The sequence below is a fragment of the Nylanderia fulva genome, unplaced genomic scaffold (assembly GCF_048542155.1).
Source record: "Nylanderia fulva isolate GAGA-0341 unplaced genomic scaffold, ASM4854215v1 Scaffold200, whole genome shotgun sequence".
NCBI lineage: Eukaryota > Metazoa > Arthropoda > Insecta > Hymenoptera > Formicidae > Nylanderia > Nylanderia fulva.
Window position 1 is genome coordinate 143,144 of NW_028190265.1, and position 7,988 is coordinate 151,131.

The 7,988-nt window shown below is 35.4% G+C and overlaps 1 pseudogene; it reads right to left on the bottom strand.

Moving 5' to 3' along the window:
- Positions 1 to 494: 494 nt before the first annotated feature.
- LOC146723382 (uncharacterized) lies at positions 495 to 2,982 on the bottom strand (annotated as a pseudogene).
- Positions 2,983 to 7,988: the final 5,006 nt, after the last annotated feature.

The following is a 7,988-nucleotide window of genomic DNA, read 5'->3' on the forward strand; positions in this document are numbered from 1 at the left end:
AAAATTAAAATATAATATTTCTAAAAAAAAGATATCAAAAAATTTGCGCCAAATAAATAAAAATTTGTAAAAAAAATTGAAAATTAAAAACTTATGCAAAAATTAAAAAATTATACTAAATAAAAAAAAGAGAAAAAATTTTTAAAAAGTTAAAAAACTTGGCGCTGCTTTTTTTTAGAAATATATTAATTTTATAACATAAGTTTTACATTTTTTTCTATAATACTTTTACACATGACACATAAACATAGCGCCCTTTTTTTCCCTTTTTTTTAAAGATAAGTTTTTTTATGGATATCATTTTTTTCTAGTATATATTTATTATCATTTAAAATTAAACAATTAAGTTTTTATTATTATAAGTTTATAATTCCAATAATGTATTTTTAATGAAAAGATTCAATATAAAATTGCTTATTTGTTTTACAAATTTTATAGTTTATATATGTTATTTCATATATGTTATATATATTATTTATTAGCCATTTTTTGTATTACATAATATTTTTAGCACCTCTAGGCCACTGTTTTTTTTTAACTAGCACATCATCAACTTTGCAATCCAAATGTTAGATACTCCTTCTCTACACATTCTTATATAATGACTTTTATCAATAGACGAACCTTGATGGAATATAGCATTCATCGTCTTATATAACTGCCCAGCTATTAATACTTTAGTTGTTGGACCAGCACATAGATTTAATTTTTGTGTTGCTTTTATTAATTTATCATTTTGTGAAAATACTGTGAAATGAATTACACAACTACCTCTTTGCCAATGTTATTTCATTTTTAAATATTATATCATTTCCAGTACAATGATTCATTGTATGATTTATTCCAGTGTGAAAACGTAACATTTAATAAATCACGATTTACACTTCATTCCTCTCAGCCATAGAGCCACACGCGATGTTATTGCGATAATTTAGAAAGAAAATTTGGAAACTAAGGAATTTGTATCCTATCCCAGCAAACACCGATATATAATTGTTACATTGCTATAATAAAACGGAATATAACAGGTAATATAACGTGTACGTTACATGTAACATTCATGTTAGTTGTAATTTCCCACTCATAGATGTAACATTTTAATATAACATATATTACATTGTAGTTATATTGTAATTATATACCAAATAGCACATTGATGTATTGATAAGTCAGTGCTATCTTGGGATATAATGACAATATAACTACAATATGTAATATATGTAATATTAAAAATGTTACATCTATGAGTAGGAAATTACAACTAACATATACGTTACATGTAACATGCTTAAGTATATAACATTTATATACTGTGTTTGATGGGATGGTTGGGATCTCAGAAATTTCCCTTGTTCCTCTCTTAATTTCCCCTGTAAAGAAATAGGCGAGAAAATTAATTCGTGTTTTTAAAAATTAAAGAGCCGACTTAGTATTCGTATTATTATTTAATAAATCATTAAGATTATAACTTTTGTTTTTCAAATTATTAATTGGAATTAAAACAGTAATATTTTTATCAACAATAGTTTTAGTATCGCCACAAATTTTGCATCGTTTAGTAGAAGTAACTTGATGTTCTATCAAATTTCTAATAAAATCAATTTTTCGCAAAGAGTCGTTAAAGAATGGGATGCATTTTGTTTCACGGTGTTCGAAAAATGTTCTCCTAACTATTGCCGTATTGCATATGTATTTAAATGAGATAATCCATATTCATATTGATGCATTAATATACGTAAAAGATCTGATTTATCACAATTAATAATTGTTGCCTAATGACATTTAAATGTAATAAACATTGTAATACTGCATTTGCATAGCATAAAACTTTATCTGTATTGTGGCAACCACGTATGATCCAAGCAGTACTTCGTCGAACTGTTTTATCTGAACTTGATTTTTGAACAGATGTATTTATTTTTAGCAACGCTCATAAAACATCTTTCACTTTACGATAGCGTTCTTTCGTCATAGTAATCATTTCTACATTTCGATTGTGTATCTGTTTTAGATGATTATATTCAATAATAGCTTTTTTACTAGTTATTACTGATAAAGGACCACAATTAATTAAATGTAATTCTTCTAGAGATGTTACTCGCGTTACTATAATGCAACATAAATTTGACCACAACTAAATACAGAGTTACCGATGTCCATAATTGCATTTCGCAAACTCAATCCTTGGCTTTTATGAATAGTGATACCATAACTCAGAGATAATGGAAATTGTTTTCTAATAACATACACTCTATCTACCACTTCAAATTTAACATTTACTCTTTCAATTTCATATGACCTAAACTAGCATCGAAATTATGTATAATTTTAATTTGTTTCGAAAGTTCAGCTGTTTTTAAGTTATCATCATCGTTATTTGACAATACTTTTAATGCTTTCTTTTTTAAATATGAAACACAGTTAATCGTGTCTTTAGCAATTAATAATATATTTTTGGAAACAATACGACTTAACATTGCATTATTAAGAACATCACACATATTACAAGTAGGTAATAAACAAACAGTGTCTAATGATAAATTATTAATAAAATTACATAACTTATTTAATCTGAAACAAATCTAAACACGGCTTATAGAGCCAAGCGCAAGGTGTAGGAACGCAAAAATTACACAATAACTTATACTATAAACAAGTTTATTCAGTATAAACGTTTCGGTTCTTTCTTTGGATCATCTTCAGTATAATAGAAACGTACAAGTACAAACCATAACAAAAAAACTGTCTCACCACTTACAAACTCTTAAACGCATTACGTGTATCAAGTTGTGTATCAAGTCAATCTGATCGGCCCGCTCAAACTATCCAGGCCCGGCTTGACGAACCTGCACAGCTTATCCAGGCGCAGCCTGATATACCGAGGGTGGAGAGGACGGCGATAGCATTAAGCCGTCTTCTCCCTAATCTCGGAAGGCCAGAGGAAAGTGTTCGTCGGCTATATGCGGGCACGGTACACTCCATGCTACTGTACGGAGCCCCGGTATGGGCAGAGAAACTGTGCGCCACCAGGAAGCTAAAGGATTCGGTACACCGAGTCCAGAGAAGGGTGGCGTGCAGGATATGCCGGGACTACCGGACAATAAGCGGAGTAGCGGCGGGGGTGCTCGCGGGAATACCCCCCGCGGAGCTGCTGACTCGCATGTACGCGGACATATATAGGCGTACATGCGAGCTAAAGGAGGAAGGAAAAGTAATAACCGACCGTGTCCGCAGTGTAGTTAAAGTCCACCACCGGCGGATCCTAATTGAGAGATGGGTTGGCGACCTCCAAAACCCGAGGTCGCCAGGTAGAAGGACCGTCGAGGCTGTCCTGCCCTGCTTCAAGGAATGGCTCGACAGGGCACATGGAGGCGTCACTTATCGTATGACCCAGGTGCTCACCGGACACGGCTGCTTCGGTGAGTACCTGGGTCGAATTAAGAGGGAAAGGACGACCAATTGTCACCACTGTGGCCACCAAAGGGATGACGCCGAGCACACCCTTGAGGGATGTCCCTCATGGGGGTGCGAAAGGGCTGATCTGGTGGCCGCAGTGGGGAGGGACCTCACAATGCCGACGATCGTGTCGGCAATTGTGGGGTCCAAAGATAGATGGGCGGCCTTCTCCTTCTTTTGCGAGAGAGTAATCTCGCAAAAGGAGGAGGCCGAGAGAGAGAGAGAGAGAGCTGGGCGAAATGCGTGCGCCCAGTCCTCGGAGGAAGAGGAATCGGAGGGTGGGGGCGTGCCTCCCCTCTTCCCGCCGTCGACAGTTGTACCTGCGAGCGTGGCTGTTTGCGGTGGCGGGGGTCGGGGGAGGGGCGCCCATCTTATTCCTGCGTCGACAATAGACGTAGGATGAGGGTGTCGGGGGGGGGGGGGAGTGGGGGCGTCTAAGCCCGTAGCTCCTTTCCCCCCGGCAGCCTCTCGGGAGGGGGGGCGGGCGTGCCCGGCGGGTGGGCATCGCCCGCCCGCTCGGGGCGCCTGGGCCCCTCTCAATGACGGAGACGTGACGTACGGGGCCCCCTCACCGGGAGCCATAAGGCACCAGTGGGGGGGCAACGCCGTCCACGGAAGGGGGTTCCTCTCCTTCTGAGAGGGACCCTCTGGGGTGCGTTCAGATCTCTCACCCAGCGAGTGTGGGTAGGGTGGACTGGGAGTGGGCGGAGTTACTGTGAGGTGATTTCGGTGGAGTGAAGAATCTGAACGCACCTATGCATTCTGGAGACTGTGTAAAGGTGCCATTAACAAAGAAAACGTCCATCTACAATCACCTAACCTTAAAGATGGATCATCGAGTAATTATAGCTTCAGTTGTGACTATAAGTAAAAAGTGTTTACAAGAAGTAATGGAAAGTGATAGTGACAGTAGTGGCAGTGATACCTCTGATGAGGAGTTGGATATGCGAATACATATGCAATTGCGAGGACCTCAACGCAAACCTGTAAGAATTGAAGGTTATATAGAACATACAATCCCACAACTTCATCGTGAGCAGTTCAGGCAGCATTTTCGCATGACTCCAACAACGTACAATCAACTCGAACAGATTGGCACCAATTTTGCAAGGAGATGTTGGTATGAAATCTCACATACCAGTCAGGAAGCAATTACTTGCAACTCTATGGTTATTGGCTACACCAGATTCCTACAGGTAAGTTTCTTTTAAAGCATTTTCTAAAGAGACAGTGAAAACTATGCAACCACAGATGTAGTAGAAAATGTATAGTCATGATATGTAATTCACGACCATTGAAAGTGTGTGTGTGTGTGTGTGTGTGTGTGTATGCACGCGTGCGTGTGCATGTGTGTGTGAATCTTGTCTGTGAATAAGTGTATTTGTTTTAGGTCTGTAGGGGAAAGATTTGACATGAGTAAGAGCTCACTGAATGTCAGTTTCATGAGGGTTGTACAAGCCTTGAATGACATCGCTAGAGATGTCATACAATGGCCAAGAGAAGACAGATTAGCAACAGTAAAACAAAAATTTCAAAGGTTGTCAGTGCTACCTGACATTATTGGAGCTGTGGATGGTACTCATATTTCTATAAAAGAGCCGTATGTAAGTTTCTTTTTCGTTTAAAACAACTATATCTTGATGGATTTATCCAATGTTCTGATCATGATATGATTTTATGCAAAAAATTTGTTGAGCGAGTTTAAAATTAAAATGAACATTAAAATTTATAAATATTTTGTGTATGTGCTCTAAACATTTAAAATTAATATAAAATTGTCAAGGGTTGAGTAGAGGTCACTGTGCTATTATTATTAAACAATTATATTAAACAAATAAAATATCAAATGTTTTAACCATAAATGCGATCATCAAAGAAATAAAGTAAAAAAACATTGTTTAACCGAAACGTATTATTATAACTTTTTAATAATAATAGCACGGTGACCTAACTCTGTTCATTAGCTCTGGATAATTTTATATTGATTTTAAATACATAATACCTCTAAATATTACATTTGCTGAAACTTTATTTTTTAAAGAAAGATTCTCTGTCCTATAAGACATATAAGAAAAAATATGCTGTTATACTTCAAGCTATATGTGACTCTGAGTTAGTTTTTCTGGATTGCTTTGCTGATTACCCAGGATCTGTAGGTGATATAAGAGTATTTAGAAATTCTGATCTTTGGTCAGAAGTCCAGAGGGATAGACAATCATATTTCCCTAACGAGGAATACATCATTGGTGATAAAGCTTATCCTATTTTACGTTGGTGTATTTCTGCGTATTTTCGTGATCGTGGTAATCTTACAGCGGTAAATACATACTTTATATATTTAGTTGTATCTATAGAATCATATTAATTTTTCATTTGGTAAACATTTTCTTCACTTCTCTTTGCATGTCGAAACCATGAAATTATTAGAATATTTTTTCTTTTGCAGGCTCAGAAAAGATTCAACAACATACTGTCTACAGTTAGACAAGTCATTGAAAGAGCATTCGCATTGCTGAAAGGAAGATTTCGAAGGCTGAAATATCTAGACATGAATAGAATGGACATGATCCCCTTTGTAATAATTGCTTGCACAGTTCTTCACAACATCTGTCTTGAAAGATTTGATGAAAACATAGAAGAATATATCTTAGAAGGTTGGAAAAATGAAAACATTGAAGAAGGCAGGGAGAATGAAGTTTGTGTTCAAGATCCAGTGGCAGATGAAGATGCTGGTTTAGCAAAAAGAAATTAGCTAGTAACCTTAGTTTGATAGTTATGTATTATACACTAGCGGTCATAAGTATAACACTTCTAATTATATATTTTGTTAGTAGACAAAGTTTCTTGATGAAGAATAAAATAATGAATCAAGGCATAAATACTTGTGATAGAACTGTATTTATTCATGTCATTTTACCTATACAATATACATTACAAATATTTATATATGTGGCAATAAAATATATTAGAAATATATATATCCTCAACATAACAAGTGTTTCAGTCTTTAAGCATTAAATCACATTAAGTATCTGAGTCAATAACATGTGCAAAGAACTTAATCCCAATAATACTTTCAGGTAGCACCAATCGCAAACAATCATTTACAATATCTTGAATTACTTAAAATTAATGAATTACTGAATTACTGAAGTAATTAAAATTATATAGAGATCAATACTGTGAATTATGTACGTTTCCACCAATGTAGATTAACTTTTATCTCAGTTTAATTTACTTTTTATCTTTTTCTAATTCTTAGAACTAAAAAAGTAAAAAGTTAATTAAACTAAGATTAAAGTTAATCTGCATTAGTGGAAATGGACGTTACAAAACGAAATAAGAATAGAACTAAATACTAAAATAATACTATTAAAGGTTACTACTAAATGAGAAACATGCACAACAAAGTTCTTTCTTTCAGTTTAGCAATGAGTTTTTGTTTTATGCCCGTTCTCGGTCCCTTCCCCGACCGGAAGAAGGACAAACGAAAGGGGACACGTGCTCGAGTAACGATGGGTATTTGAAGATTCCACGAAGAGACATAGCAGCTGAGGGCCGAAAAGCACGTGCCATGCATGAAAGAAGACGCAAGATTCAATGGAACGCCGGGATAAGAAATTTATTATACACAGCCTCCTACTTGGGACACTAGCGGTAGCTGTTGCAACCGTTGTCCATGGATTACGTGGAGCTGCTTGGAAATGAACAAACGTCGTCCACCTCGAATATGCCAAATCCACAGAATGCTCGCCTAATATTTTAATTTTAATTTGAGGTGAATAATGACTACATTAATGAATATGTTAAAGCTCATGAACTGTCTTGAAACTTTGATGGAAGATATTAATATAAAAGTTATATTTAATTATTTTAATTTAATTAAATTAAGTTTATCTAATTATCTCAAAGGAATAAAAGATAATAATAGCAACTTTCAATAAAGCTTTATATTTAAAGCGCGGAAAATGTTAGAAAATTATACGGATTTCTGTAGCGCATTGTTTATTTCCATGCAACTCCACGTAAAGCAAGCAAGCACGTAATTTGTGACACTATCGGGACTCGAGCAATTAAACGTGACCTCAGAATTATACATAATATTACTGAAAGTCCGGTGTGCGTGATACGACACGCAGAATACTGTCCACAATTTATCGATTAATTTTGCAATTTTCAAGTAAAACACGACGGGACTGTTATCGTTAAGTACAATTTTTTAATCACTTAATGATTGTCATTTGAGCGAAATAAACGTCGGCGTCGCTCGTTTTATCAGCTAAAGAACAAATATTATAAATAAACGACGCTTTGCGAGAGACAACACGCATTAATAACAATATAACTTACAAGTCAGTCGACCCAGACGTCACTCATTCCTAGTTATATTTAATGCGAGGGGTCTCAGAATAGGTGTATGTTTTGCTAGTATTTACTTTAAAAAAATTAATGCTTGAATAACTTTTCTATCAGATAAATTATTTATATACAATCAAACGGTTAATAAATTATAATTTCTACCTACGTTAATT